This window comes from Geotrypetes seraphini, chromosome 11, assembly GCF_902459505.1.
Source record: "Geotrypetes seraphini chromosome 11, aGeoSer1.1, whole genome shotgun sequence".
NCBI lineage: Eukaryota > Metazoa > Chordata > Amphibia > Gymnophiona > Dermophiidae > Geotrypetes > Geotrypetes seraphini.
The window spans coordinates 29,255,476-29,270,720 of record NC_047094.1 but is presented as its reverse complement, the minus strand read 5'-3'; the positions used below and the strand labels follow the sequence as shown (position 1 = coordinate 29,270,720).

The following is a 15,245-nucleotide window of genomic DNA, read 5'->3' as shown; positions in this document are numbered from 1 at the left end:
CAGGTCTGCCCACTCTACTGACCCATGAAAATATATTGTTTTGTTTGCATCATTCTCTACTGCAGGGTGCACATAAATTACAACTCAGAATTGGTGACATTCAGCCCCTCTTTCACTAAAGCGCTAGCCATTTTAGCGCATGCTAAATGCTAACACGTCCACAGAATATAATGGATATGTTAGCGTTTATTGCGCACTAACATAGTAACAGAGTAGATGACGGCAGATAAAGACCCGAATGGTCCATCCAGTCTGCCCAACCTGATTCAATTTTAATTTTTTTTTTTTCTTCTTAGCTATTTCTGGGCAAGAATCCAAACTTTACCCAGTACTGTGCTTGGGTTCCAACTGCCAAAATCTCTGTTAAGACTTACTCCAGCCCATCTACACCCTCCCAGCCATTGAAGCCCTCCCCAGCCCATCCTCCACCAAACAGCCATACAGAGACACAGACCGTGCAAGTCTGCCCAGTACTGGCCTAGTTCAATATTTAATATTGACCTGCAGAGAGAAAATATTTAATATTGACCTGCAGAGAGAAAAAAAGAGGAGGTGGATTAGCGATCTTACTCAAAGACTCCCTAACCTTAAACATATTGGAAAAAACTTCCACCCCTTACATGGACCTTTTAGCATGTCAAATCTCTTCCACCGCACTGAAAAACTCACTAAACTGCATGCTCTGTTATATAACACCGAGAAACTGGGCCATGGTTAGATCCGAATTTGAAAACTTCATATACCAAAACTCACTTACAGCAGCACACAATCTTATCCTAGGAGACCTAAACCTTCATCTTGAAGACCATTCATCCAAGCCAGCAGACAATCTACTTTCTTTCCTCAATGCCCTATCCTTCCAAATTTTAAATCCACAAACTACTCATGAGAAAGGACACCAACTGGACTTTGCAGCCTTCATGACCCATCAAACATCTACTTCAGAAATTCAAACGTCTAATGGAACCTGTTCCCCATCTCTCTGGTCAGACCACTACACTTACACCTTCAACATCATCTGGACCAAAAACAAATCCAAACCAATATCCAAAATAGTAACCTACACATCACGCAAACGCATCGAGCCCGCCATTTTCTGGTCAAAAGTAGACGAAACAATCCAAGAAGATAACCCCAAAGACTTCATTTCACACTGGGGCTATTTTAGCAACAACATCCTTGATGAACAAGCCCCAGTTCGAACCAAAACCAGAACATGCAGACGATCAGACCAATGGTTCGACGAAGAATTACTCCTACTCAAGAGACAATGTAGACATCTGGAAAGAAAATGGAGAAAAACCAAGCAAGATCACACGAAAATCGCTTGGAAAAAAATTAACAAACTTCTATTAAAAGAAAAGAGAAAAAAACATTACACCAACCTAATAGGCACGGAAACCCAAGACACCAAAAAACTATTCCAAATATTAAAAGATCTAACTAACACCATACCCTATTTGACCACTAACAACTCCTCCCCTTCAGCTTTCCTCCTAGCTGAACACTTCAAGAATAAAATTACAAACACCAGAGCTACTCTCATTAGTAACCCAACCCACCTACTCGAAGTCACAATACTCCCCACAGAAAATGAATCTTGTGCTGCAGACAGATCTTGTCCCAATTCCCTAAGATACATTGGACCGAATTCAACAAACTCTACAATAAGTACAGCCACGCATCATGTGAACTCAACCACTGCCCGCCATATCTCCTGTCATCAGCGAGCACTAAGTTCCGTACCTTACTCCTACACTGGATACAAACCATGCTCACAGATGGCATTTTCCCGAATGACCTCAGCGAAATCATCACCCCAATCTTAAAAGACCCAAAAGGACCAACAGACCTCTCATCCAACTACAGACCAATAGCCTCAATACCTCTATATATCAAACTAACAGAAGGATTAATAGCCAAATTCCTCACCAACTATCTCGAGGACCATAACTTACTCCATCCCACGCAATCCGGCTTCAGAACTAACTTCAGCACAGAGACACTACTAGGCTCCCTTATTGACACAGCAAGACAACACCTCAGCATTGGAAAAAAAAATGCTGCTCATACAGCTGGACCTGACGGCGGCATTTAACTTGGTAGACCATAACATCCTACTGCAAATCTTGGACTCAATAGGCAACTCAGATAAAGTATACTCATGGTTTGAAGGTTTCTTAAAATCTAGAACATACAAAGTAAAATCAGACAAAGAAAAATCCAAACCTTAGTCCAACCCCTGCGGCGTTCCACAAGGGTCCCCACTGTCCCCTACTCTCTTCAACCTATATACGGCCTCTCTTAGCATTTACCTGAACAAACAAGGCCTATTCTCTTATAGCTATGCTGATGACATCACCATCCTCATTCCTTTCGACCAACCAATGCTCTTAATGTCAGACACACTACACAGAACTCTAGCTACAGTTACGACTTGGATGGAAGACCACAAACTGAAACTCAACCCAGACAAAACTAAATTCATCCTCCTAGAAAATAACAAAATCCCAACCATAACCAACTTAGAAATCAACTCTATCAACTACCCTTTGCAAACCACCCTAAAACTTCTAGGTATGACTATTGACAGAGGCTGCACCATGCAACCACAAATTAACAAAACAATACAGAAATCTTTTGCAGTTATGAGAAACCTTAGACAAGTCCAAAAATTATTCGAAAAAACACAATTTCAGCTCCTAGTACAATCTCTAATCCTAAGTATCCTAGACTATTGCGACATCCTCTACCTCCCCTGCCCTGCAATAATGATTAAACAACTACAGACAATTCAGAATACAGCTCTGAGACTCGTCTATTCATTGAAAAAACATGATCACATTACTGAGGCATTCATCAATTCTCATTGGCTTCCAATCCAGGAAAGAATACAATTTAAATTCTACTGTATACTATTTAAAACTATAAATGGAGACAGCCCAACCTACCTAAACGACCGCCTCATCCAAACCACCTCTACCAGGCATAGAAAAACACACACCACATTCACTTACCCCCCAATCAAAGAAGTAAAACGGAAAAAACTATACAACGGACTACTGGCCACTCAGGCAGCGAAGATAGACAACCAAGTCTCCAACCTATTGACAACAACCCCAGACTACAAGATGTTCAGAAAGGAAATAAAAACTATACTCTTCAAGAAATCCCTTAATAAAGCTTAATACCATGATAAAGCTTAACCCCACTCTTACCATCCCCTCCCTAACCCCAGATCCTACTTTTCCCTCTCTTGGAAACCTTCTCCGATCTAACGTTGTAACCCTTCTTCCATAACTCTTTTTGTAATCCGCTTTGAACCGAAAGGTAATGGCGGAATAGAAATCTGTAATGTAATATTATTTTCTGATTCTAAATCTTCTGTGTTCATCCCACGCTTCTTTGAACTCAGTCACAGTTTTACTCTCCACCACCTCTCTCGGGAGCGCATTCCAGGCATCCACTACCCTCTCCGTAAAGTAGAATTGCCTAACATTGCCCCTGAATCTACCACTCCTCAACTTCAAATTATGTCCTCTGGTTTTACCATTTTCCTTTCTCTGGAAAATATTTTGTTCTACGTTAATACCCTTCAAGTATTTGAACGTCTGAATCTGTCTCTCCTTTCCTCTAGGGTATACATATTCAGGGCTTCCAGTCTCTCCTCATACGTCTTCTGGCGGAAGCTCCTATCATTTTCATCGCCCTCCTCTGGACCGCCTCAAGTCTTCTTACATCTTTCGCCAGATACGGTCTCCAAAACTGAACACAATACTCCAAGTGGGGCCTTACCAATGACATGTACAGGGGCATCAACACCTTCTTCCTTCTACTGACTACTAGCGCGCCTTAGTAAAAGGACCACTCAATAAACAATTTGGTTTACTTTCACAGTTCAAACACTATACTAGAGAATGACACGGGGACAATTTTTTCCCCATCCCCACGGGAACTCATTTTCCCATCCCTGCAAATTATTTTCCTGTCCCTGCCCCATTCCTGCAAGCTCTGTCCTCATCTGCACAAGCCTCAAACACTTAAAATCATAAGTGTTCGAGGTTTGTGCGGTTAAGGCAGAGCATACAGGAATGGGACAGCGACAAAACTCATTGGGGGCAGGGACGGGGAAATTGAGTTCCTGCGGAGATGGGGACAAATTTGTCCCCCTATCGCTCTCTACACAATTTTTAAAGAGAATTCTATTAGGTAGTTCCTCTGGGGAGGAAAGGTGGTCAGGAAGCATACTTTATATGAAGGCCTGAAGGGCTAATTAGTGAATGCTACCTTCCTCCTTTGACCTAAATACAACCCCATAACATTTTTTTTAACCTAGCTGAAAGTGTGCACATTATAGAAACCTACAAATGCTTTTAGTGAATTAGGAGGGCCAATCAGCACTGCAAATTGTTACTCTCCCAAATAAATATCTAGTCTGTCTTATAAAACATCAATAATAATAAAAGGCTAAGCGCGCATGCGCTTTTCAAAAATCGTGATTCCTGGTGGCATGAGGTGTGCTTCTGTGCCAGTCCTCACGGCGCCTGCGTGTGATTGCAGAAGACACCAGCAACTCCTCCCTCCCGCTCCTCTTCAAAGCGGCCTGTTGAGGTTTGCCAGCCGCTGTAGCGAACCTCGCAAGCCGCTCTCCACCTCCGTGCAGAAGGAGTCGGGGTTGCCGCTGCCGCCACACTCACACGTCTTCCTGCAGCCCCGCCCACGGCCATGAAGCAGGAGAACCTGTCCTCGGCGTGTCACCATCCGCCCTCACTCGCCGCTGCCTCTCACTCGCCGCCTGCCCTCTCTCCCTGCCCTTGTTCTCGCCGTGTCACCTCCCGCCCTCACTCGCCGCTGCCGCCGCTGATCCTCTTCTTCAGAGCAGTCTGCGATCGGGGCCGGCTTTAAAGAACCTCACAGGCCGCTCTCCAACCTCAGTAGCACACTCCCTCTGACGCACGGGATCGCGTCAGAGGGAACGTGCTACCGAGTTGGAGAGCGGCCTGCTAGGTTCGCTAAAGCCGTCCACCACGATCGCAGGTTGCTTTGAAGAGGAGCAGGCCAGAAGATGCTGGGATGGAGGGAGGGTAAGAATGGGGCCAATACAGGGGGGGGCCAGGGGGAAAGGGAAAGGGGGCTGCTTTGGAGGGAGGGGTGTGCTTGGGACATACAGCTGTGCTCGGGGGGGGGGGCAGGGGGAAGACAGAAGGGGCCATGGAGAGACAGGGAGAGGGAAAGGGGGCTACTTTGTGGGGAGGTGTGCTGGAGACAGACAGCTTTGCTCTGGGGGGGAAGACAGAAGGGGCCATGGAGAGACAGGGAGAGGGAAAGGGGGCTGCTTTGGGGGGGAGGGGTGTGCTGGAGGGAGACAGAAGGGGCCATGGAGAGATAGGGAGAGGAAAAGGGGGCTGCTTTGGGGGGAGGGGTGTGCTGGAAGGAGAAAGAAGGGGCCATGGAGAGATAGGGAGAGGGAAAGGGGGCTGCTTTGGGGGGAGGTGTGCTGGGGACAGACAGCTTTGCTCTGGGGGGGACGACAGAAGAGGACCATGGAGAGACAGGGAGAGGGAAAGGGGGCTGCTTTTGGGGGGGAAGTGTGTCCTGGGGGCAGACAGCTTTGCTCGGGTTGGAGACACAGAAGGATACAGACAGCGGCCAAGGAGAGAGAGATAAAGAAATACAGACAGACAGACAGATCTAGTCTAGCACCCGTTAATGTAATGGGCTTAAAGACTAGTTCTATATAAATGACTCATAGGAGACAGGGTAGGAAGTTCAGGGAGTCAGTCTCTCCCTCTTGCATTTCCAACATTTTCTCTCTGATTTTTCTCCTGAGATTTCTCCTCCTAGGCTACATCCTACCCCCCCCCCCCCCAGTTATTCCTCCTGTACCCCACCTCCAATCCTCATTCTTCAGAAAGCACCAACAGCAAAGAGACAGCAATTGAGGAGGATTTTGGAGGCACACTACTATTACTATGTATCTATAGTGCTGAAAGGAATACACAGCACATTTGACCATTTGAGTGACCCAAGACTAACCACTTAGAGACAGATGTTAGGCTTGATAGATCTTGGTCTTATGTTCTTATGCAGGCTTGCACATCATATGTTAATGCGATTCTAAGCCTACACGTTCGAGTCACATTATTATGACCACTTATTAATATCCAGAATATAAGCCTCTGACAGCATGGATGGCAGCCAGATGACGCGAGACTTAATAAGATGCTGGTTGCTAGAGGTATTTGAAGCCATGCAGGCTGTAACATGTGTGTCCAACAGTTGCTGACAGGTGCATGGTGGTGGATCCACTTGTCAAATTAGGTCAGGGAAGTAGCTGGAAGTCTTGGTCGAGGTCTGCGAACTACTCACGAACAATTCTGGTAGTATGGCATGTCGCATTGTCCTGTTGAAAGATCCCATCACACAAATATGTCTATCACTTCAAATATCTAAAAAAAAATTATTTTTCTTTTTTCTTTTTTTCTGAATATCTTAATACATAACAATAATGGTCCCAACAGCCATAGGGAAGACCGTCAACATGTTCAGGTGAACTTGATTGGCAAAGATGGAGCGATACCCATATTGGTTGAGAGTGCCTTCTATAGGTATCAATGGACACAGACCATTCCAAGAAAACATTCCCCAGACCATAACACTGCCACCACCAGCTTGTGTATGTCCAACAATGGTAGCTGGGTGTTTGTTCTTGGCAGTTTCACATCTAACATGTCAATGTCCATTCGTTTGATGGAGCTCAAAATGTGATTCATTGGAGAAAGCAACCCTTTGCCAATTAGTGCAAGTCCAATGTCGGTACTCCTGTGCAAACCGCAGCTATTTTTTTGCAACAAACCCGCATGAACATAGGTGGAGTCACCAGCCATCTGCTCCGGAACCCCATTCGTAACAGGGTTCACTGTACAAACATTTTGGACACCCTAAAGCTAGGAATTATTCCCCATTATAGGGTCCTCTTCGTCATACATGTATTTCAGGCAAGTTTAAAAACATAGTTGTTCAACAAATTCCTAGTAGATCACTAAACTCTGCGCCCTCTCCATGAGTCTCTCATGCTCCTCTAGATGAAGGAAAAGCTCTAGGTATGGACTCTTTTTCTCTTATCACCTGCCCACCCCCCCCCCACCCCCAACCTCTCAGGTCTCCGGATCTATACCTGTTCTGAGGCTCTTACTCTGTTCATTTCTTGAGTTCACTTTGTATTATCTTGCTTCTGTTGTATTTGACTCTGATTTTGCTTTGATCCTTTGTTATTTGTACTATGTTGTATCCTTAACTCCTATGTATCATCGAACTTCACGATGTATTGTGGTAGACAAATAAAATTTTATGTTATGTTATCTGGAAGCTCCCTGATTCGTTTGGATGAAGAGTTGCTCCACAGTAGTGTGCCAATCAGCCCACACCAACCTGAGCAGCCAACATTCACCTCTTGCATTGATGGCTCATGCTGCCCAACAGTTACCATGTTGGGGCATCAAAAAGGTTCCATTCATCCACTCACGGTACACTTTAACCACAGCAGCCCATGAACAGCTCACAAACTTCGCCATTCCCAAAATGCCACTGCCCTTGGCCCAGTAGCCGATCATGCCTTTTTCAATGTCTGATAAACTGCACACGCACACCCCTCCATGACAGCCACAGTTGCTATATTGGCAACTTGCTGAGATTCCACCTTATTTACCCACAAAGTCTGCATGCAACATGTGTATTCGTTCATTGGCTGTGTGTCCCTGACATCAGAGGTAGGCAGTGGTCATAATAACATGACTCAACCGTGTATTATTCCAGAACTAGAGAAGACCAGAATTACAGAAGGATCCTCAGTCTCAGAACAGTTTTGCCTACAGAATAAAGACTAATCAGACAGCTGCAGAAACAAAGTGATTATATGGTTCCACATGCCTTTCTCTCTTGCACCACAAATGACCACTAGCAATGACAGGAACCCTTACTATCAGCAGATATTGCCCATGCAGCAGAGCCTTTCACTGCCATGCTACCTTCTGGAGGCATGCTGAATTGTTACCTTTTGCTCTACCAATAAGTTTTCCTTGATAAATCGTATATAGTACTTATACATGAGTGAGGTGATTAAATTTGCAGACGATACGAATTTATTCAGAGTAGTGAAAACGCTGGAGGATTGCGAAGACCTGCAACGTGACAAACACGCTCGAGAAATGGGCCGCGACATGGCAAATGAGGTTTAACATGGATAAGTGTAAGGTGATGCATGTCGGTAACAAATATCTTATACACAAATACAGGATGTCCGGTGCAGTACTTGGAGAGACCCCCCAGAAAAGAGACTTGGGAGTACTAGTTGACAAATCAATGAAGCCGTCCGCGGGGTCTGAGGCACCGAGGTCCGCCGACGCCGAGGTGACCCGCCTCGGGAAAAAGAAGGGGACCCCCTCGAAGCCGCGGCCTCCTGGAGCGGAGCCCCGGACTGGGCAGGCGACTTGAACAACCGGGGGTTGGACAAAGATAACTCCGAGACCCGGAGATCTCCGGCAGCGCGAACACCCGGGGACCGGCCCCGCCTTGGGGGGGAGTCCCGGGGTCACTTCGTCAAATGGCGAGATGGGGGTCGAGGCTCGCCCCGACCGGCGCTTCGACCGAGGGCACCCCGAGGGCGAAGAATGCCTCGAGAGTCGAGGCGAAGAGTCCGAGGAAGAAAGACGCCGAGACCGACGCACCTTGCCCCGAGGAACCTCGACACGACGCTCAGGCTGGTCCAGCGCACGCGAAGCCGAGGCTGGGGTCAAGTGGGCCAAAGCCGAGGAGAGCTCCGAGGATATCATGGCCCTCAACATATCCTGGAACACGGGCACCGAGAGCATAGAAGGCATATCAGGTGCAGCGGTGCAATCCACCGAGAGCGACCTTGAAGATGAGTATTCCCTGGAGGCGGAAGCACGCTTTGAGAGCTTGGACAGTCTTGACGAGGCCGGGGGAGAGAGCATTCCCACCATGGACGGCCGGAGACTCCAAGGTTGGCTTCTTTGCCAGCACCGACCCTGAAGAAGAAAGTGGGGACTTACCCGGAGCCGAAGTCGATCCCTTCGAGGCCAAGGTCTGCTTACTCGGGGCCGAGGCCGAGATCGGAGCCGAAACCAGGGCCTGCTCCACCACAAACAGCTCAGCCATGCGGGCCCGACAACGACGCAGGGCACGGGTCTGAAAAGTGGCACACCTGGGGAAAGAGTCGGTCGGGTGGTCAGCCCCCAGACACAAAATACACCAACGATGCGGGTCGGTTATGGACAGCAGCCGACCGCACTGGGTGAACTTTTTGAACCCGGTAGGGGGCCGGGACATAGGGAAAAAACAGGCTGCGGCCGATCAGGGCCAAGCGGCCACAGCAAACCGGGAGCCCCCGGATGCCGAATCGAATATCCTGAAGAAAAAAAGGCGCACAGCGACTCCTGCACGAAAACAATGAAGCTGCAATGCTAGAAAGGCACTTGAACATGGAGAGAAAAACAACAGGGCTTTCTGGCTCTGTGGAAAACTAAGAACTGAAGACCACGAGGAGGGGATGCACCCTCTAGTGGAGTGGGAAGGCACAAACATGCGTGGTGCAGCACCAGCAAACTTGAAATCTTCAATCAAGTTTGCTTGAAAAGCTGTCCGCGTCGGGGCTCCGTGGATGACGTCACCCACATGTAGAAAATATGCTGCCTGCTTGTCCAGGGATAAAATGTTAATTCCTACCTTTGTTGTCTGGTGATTTCTCGAGTCTCTGGTTGCACTTCCTTCTGACTGTGCATCTAATATTTCTTTCTCTTTCTTTCTTTCTTTCTGCCTCCTGCATGCTTCCTCTCCTCCAGACCTCGTTCCACTCCCCAACCAGCATCTCTCTCTGTCCCTCCAGGAGTCCAACTTTTCTTCCTCTCTCATCCCCAGATCATGTGCAGCATTTTTCACCACTGCCCACCAGCCTCATGCCCATTTCTCCTTCTATCACCCCTCTCCAACATCATGCCACATCTCTCCCTCTATCACTATGCCCAATATTCCTCCCCCTTGCATCCCCTTCAATCTATCCCTCTGTTGCCTCTCCAGCACCATATCCAATATTTCTCCCTCTCATCCTTCTACTCCCCATGCATCTCTACTTCACTCCTCTCTATGTCCAATTTTCCTCTTCCTTTCCCCATGTACACCATCTCGTTCCCTCTCACTCACACACTTGTGCCCAATAATTGTCCCTATTACCTCCCTCTCTCCTTCTTATGTCTCAGGTTAGTGCCCCCTTCCTCCCTTCTTGTGTAAAATGCCCCCTCCCTTCCTTCTGTGTCCTGAGTTCGTGCCCCTATTAATGCCCCCTCCCTTCCTTCTCTGCCCCTCACTGCCTTCCAGCCTTTTTGCCCCACCCCCTTCCTCCCTCTCTCCCCCGAAGCCGACCCACGCTGAAGTCCACCTGCCATCAAGCCGACCCGCCACCGATTCCCCCCGCCCAACCACCAGCTCCATTCAATTATCCCCTGCCCCAACTCCAGGCAAGGCAGGGCCAGGCACATGCGACTGCATGCTGCCGGCCCACAAGCCATCCCCTGAAGTCAATTCTGACGTTGGAGAAAAGGTCCGGGCCAGCCAAGCAGTGATTGGCTGGCCCAGAACCTTCTCTCCAACGTCAGAATTGACGTCGGGGGGAAAGATTGTGTGCCAGCAGCGTGCAATCGCTGCACGAGCCTGGCCCTTCCTTACCTGAAGTGGCGGCAGTGAGGGATAATTGAATGGAGCTGGCGTGTGGCGGCAGGGAAGAATCGGAGGGGCAGGCAGGGAGAGATCTCAGGCGGTGGTCAGCCCGCATACCCCCAACAGGCGGGCAGGCAGGCAGGTTGAGAAACATTGTGTTAGCGCATGCTTACTGCAGCTTAAAAGGGATTACTGAGGGAAGTGCAGAAGTGCCCTGTAGTAAAATCCCAGTGTGCGCATGCAAACCATGTGTTTTTAAAAAAAAAAATTCCAACATTTCTCTCAGAGGGGGAGTGTCTAGTAGTGCTGCCCAATTCAGGGGAAAAAATTTCGATTCGATTCAGCCTATTAAATCGATTTTTAGATTCAATTTTCCTGCCTAGTTGGGTGTTTTTTTTTCAAACAACCTGGCGGGTTTATTCTGTAGCCTCTTCAACCACCTGACCCCAATTGCCCTCTCCTACCCAAGTTGGTGCTATGGTGTAAATAAAATAAACAAACAAAAAAGACTTTCCTCTCTCTGTTAAGGTCCTAGCTCACGCTTGCTGTCCTAACACCAGTTCTGGCAGGATACACATTTCAAATCTGACATATTGTAATCACAAACAAAAAATACAATTAATTTTTTCTACCTTTTGTTGTCTGGTCATTATGTGGATGGAATTATTTTATGTGGATGGTTTTGGTGTACCTTTGGAACTTTGATACTTTCAAATAAAGTCCATTTAGGAACATCGTCACTCCACAGTTTTTTTGGTTTTCTCTGGATTTTCTTCTTTGTGGATATTTTGGGGTCAATTCCTTTTGTTTTTTGCTGGTCATTATTCAAATCATGTTGATCCCAGGCTCTGGTTTCTGTTTGTCTTCTGCTAACTCGCTTGTCAGGATCTCCTGCCCATTTGACATTTTCTTTTCTCTCTCTGTTCACCATCCATCTTCCACCTCTGTCCTCCCCTTCCGTTTTCCTTCCTTGCCCTGGAGGTTTGGCATCTTTCCTTTTTTTCATCTCCATCCCTACAGTTCAGCATTTCTCTAATGACCACTCCCCACCTCCTGTGTTACTCTCCTCCATGGGATCCAATAAGGCAGTACGCTTGCACTCTGGGGCCCACCGGCAGCATGAGTGAAGCTTTCTCTCTGCTACTGTTTTCAACCTAAGCGGGACCAGGAAGCAGTAACAGAGGGAAAGCTTTCAGCCATAGAAGGCAGCGTGCTTACTTCACTCATGCTGCTGGGTGAAAGAACGGTTGCAGCAATGGATCCCACCATCCCCAGATCCACATCTCTTCTTTCTCAACTACCCTTTCACCCAGCATCTCTCATTCCTTCCCACCACCTCAGGGGCCACCATCTCTCCCTTTCTTTTCCCAACTACCCTCCTATCCAGCATCTCTATTCCCCTCCCCCCACACCACCCCTTGGATCCAACTTCTCTCCCCTTCTTTTCCCTCCCTCCCACTGTCCACCATCTCTCTCCCTCTCCTCTGTTTTCAGACTCATTATTTCTTTCCCTTTACCTTGCCCCCCCCCCCCACCACATGTCCCTCTCTTTGGACCACCTCCCTCCCTCCGTGTACTACTAATAGCTACACCAGGGAGCTCCCCAAAGGCCGTCATGTTTCCCCAAGGCCTCCCAAACAAACTTCCTCTGACATGACATCCTGATTTGGTCTGGGATTGACCGCGACAGAGAGAACATGCAGCAGAGGCCGATGGCAGCCTTCTAGAATTGCTACAGCACCGGCGATTCTCTGCAGGCCATAATTAGTTTTAAAGTGAGACCAGGAGGCCAAGAGGAAGCCAGACAACAGTGGAGAGAAGGGGAAAACATGCTGGCTTTTGGGGAGCCCCCTAAGCCATGGGGCCGAGGGTAACGTGTCATGTGAGGTCCCCAAAATATCTGGGGTGTTCGGGCACCCACAGCACTGGTGCCTACGCCCCTATGCAACACTTCCTGACCAACACCATCCCACCCTGTGAGCTCTGACATCGAGCCTCCTAAAGCAGGAGCAGCAGATGGCCAGCAAGAGGCAGCACTTAGGACAGGCTTTTCGCTGCCAGAGTTGCTGCTCCTGCTTTAGGAGGCCCGAAGGTATGTTGGGAGGGTTGGTCACTGAATCAGCGAGTCCGATTTTTAAAGAAAACTAATCAATTCACCAAAGTGAATCAATTCAAATTGACGAATTGGGCAGCACTAGTGTCTAAGGGCAGAGAGAGAGCGCGATAGCGCAAATTAGTTAACACTATCATTTTACCACATGCTTATTAATGCATGAGTCCTTACTGCCTAAAATTTGGCTGGTGGTACAGTTACAGTTATACAGTTATTTTATTTGATATACCACCATTATTAACAAAAAAAAGTCGAATCAAGCAGTTAACAATAGATAAAAATCAAAGGGAAATAATTAAAAAACAATAATAAAATAAATACAACAGGAAAACGTATACTGTATAATTAACAATGCTAGACACAAGATGACAATCAAAGGCAGGAAAGGTTTACAACATCAAGACGTAAGAGCAAATAATAACTGCTCATTAAAGGCAACATAAGCGCATTGCCATCAAATGGGAAAATTTGCCATCTTCCGGCTGCAGTAAAACTGGCTTGTAGTACATGGGAAAGACTCATGTAAGGGCATGCTAAAGCCATATTTTATTACAGATTAGTAAAAGGACCACTTGAGCACATGCCCACACAGGGAAAAATAATTTGATTGAAAGTTTTGTTTTATTTCTTTTCCCGCAAATTAATGGCACAATAGCAGCTTTGCCAAGAGAGATCTATTTTCAGGTCTGCATTGCAGTTTCAGAGGCCAGCAAGGGATGAAACATTTATAACATCCTTTTCCCAAATGGAGAAAATGTCTTTACCAAAAAGCAACTAAGAGTTTGATCCAGGTTGCACAAGTTCTGTATTAAAAAAGGACCAACACCACCACTTCTCTTTGAAACTAGTATTAAATTGGCCAGCAGGACTGTTCACTGTTACAATATTCCTTAAGAATATAAGAACTGCAGTAATGGGATAGACCAGGGGTAGGCAATTTCAGTGCTCGAGAGTCAGTCAGGTCATGTTTTCAGGATATCCACAATAAATATGCATGAGATAGATTTGCATCTCAAGGAGGCAGTGCATGCAACTCCATCTCATACATATTCATGGTGGAGATCCTGAAAATCTGACCTGGCTCCGGCTCTCCAGGACTGGAATTGCCTACCCCTGGGATAGACCAAAGTTCAATCAAGCCCAGTATCCTGTTTCCAACAGAGGCCAATCCAGATCACAAGTACCTGGCAAGATCCCAAGGAGTAAAACAGATCCTATGCTGCTTATCTCAGGAACAAGCAGTGGATTTCCCAAAGATATCTCAATAATGGCAAATGGCCGTTTGTTTTAGGAAATTATCCAAACCTTTTTTAAACCCTGCCAAGCTAACTAATTTCACCACAATCTCTATCAATGAATTCCAGAGTTTAGTTAAACATTGAACGAAGAAATATTTTCTCTGATTTGTTTTAAATCTACTACTTAATAGCTTCAACACATGCTCCCTAGTCCTAGTATTTTTGTAAAGAATAAAAAAGTGATTCACATCTACCCTTTCCACTCCATTCGTTATTCAGACATCTTTATCATACCTTCCCCGAGCCTCTCCTCATAGTGAAGCTGGCCCATCCCTTTTATCATTTTTCTCTGTACTTTTTCTAATTCTACTATATCTTTTTTGAGATATAGTGACCAGAACTGCACACAGTATTCGAGGTGTGGATGTACCATGGAGCGATACAAAGGCATTATAACATTTTCCTTAAGTCACTTCTTCTCAGGATTGTCTCATATGGTCAGGATAGGCGATGCCAAGAATTCTTTATAAGCATTGCTGATGGAATACATTCAGCTTTCATGCTCTTTAGTAATTTTTCAGGTTTTTCATGCTCTTTAATAATTTTTCAGGTTTTTTCAGGCAGATTGCAATTAGCAAGGCAGTAGCTTTGAAGAGCTTAATTTTCATCATAGTATTGATTATTCTTGCCCCTTATGTATCTACTGAAAAACCGATGTCGCCTTGTCAAGTCTATAATTGACATCCTTCTCAGCACTACCATCACTGGACATAATGCTGCTGAGATAGGTGAAGTTAATTATTTATATACAGGCTTGACAATCGAGTTGCGTGATCTTGGTCTTTTCAAACTAATTCTCAGTCCAATCTTCCCAATAGAATTATCGACATCCCAAAATCGCAATGCAATGGGGAATCAATGGGAAACTGAAAGAGGGAGATCAAAAAAAAGAGACCTGTCGTAGCACATTCTTGATCTTTAGGCCCCGATACTCAAAAGCTTCCCATGTCAGTAACTGCTTTAACGAGTCTTTTACTGCTGCAGAAAGCTCTCCTGATGATTTTCAAAAGGATTAAAAACATAAGAATTGCCACTTCTGCTGCCACCAGTAGTCCATCGCGCCCAGCAGTCCGCTCACGTGGTGGCCCTTAGGTCAAAGACCA

The 15,245-nt window shown here is 46.5% G+C and overlaps 1 protein-coding gene across 2 annotated transcripts in view; it reads right to left on the bottom strand.

The window, feature by feature from the left end:
* Positions 1-15,245, bottom strand: part of SMG1 (SMG1 nonsense mediated mRNA decay associated PI3K related kinase) — a 257,696-nt gene that overhangs the window by 238,010 nt on the left and 4,441 nt on the right. The gene's annotated exons all lie outside the window — the stretch shown is intronic.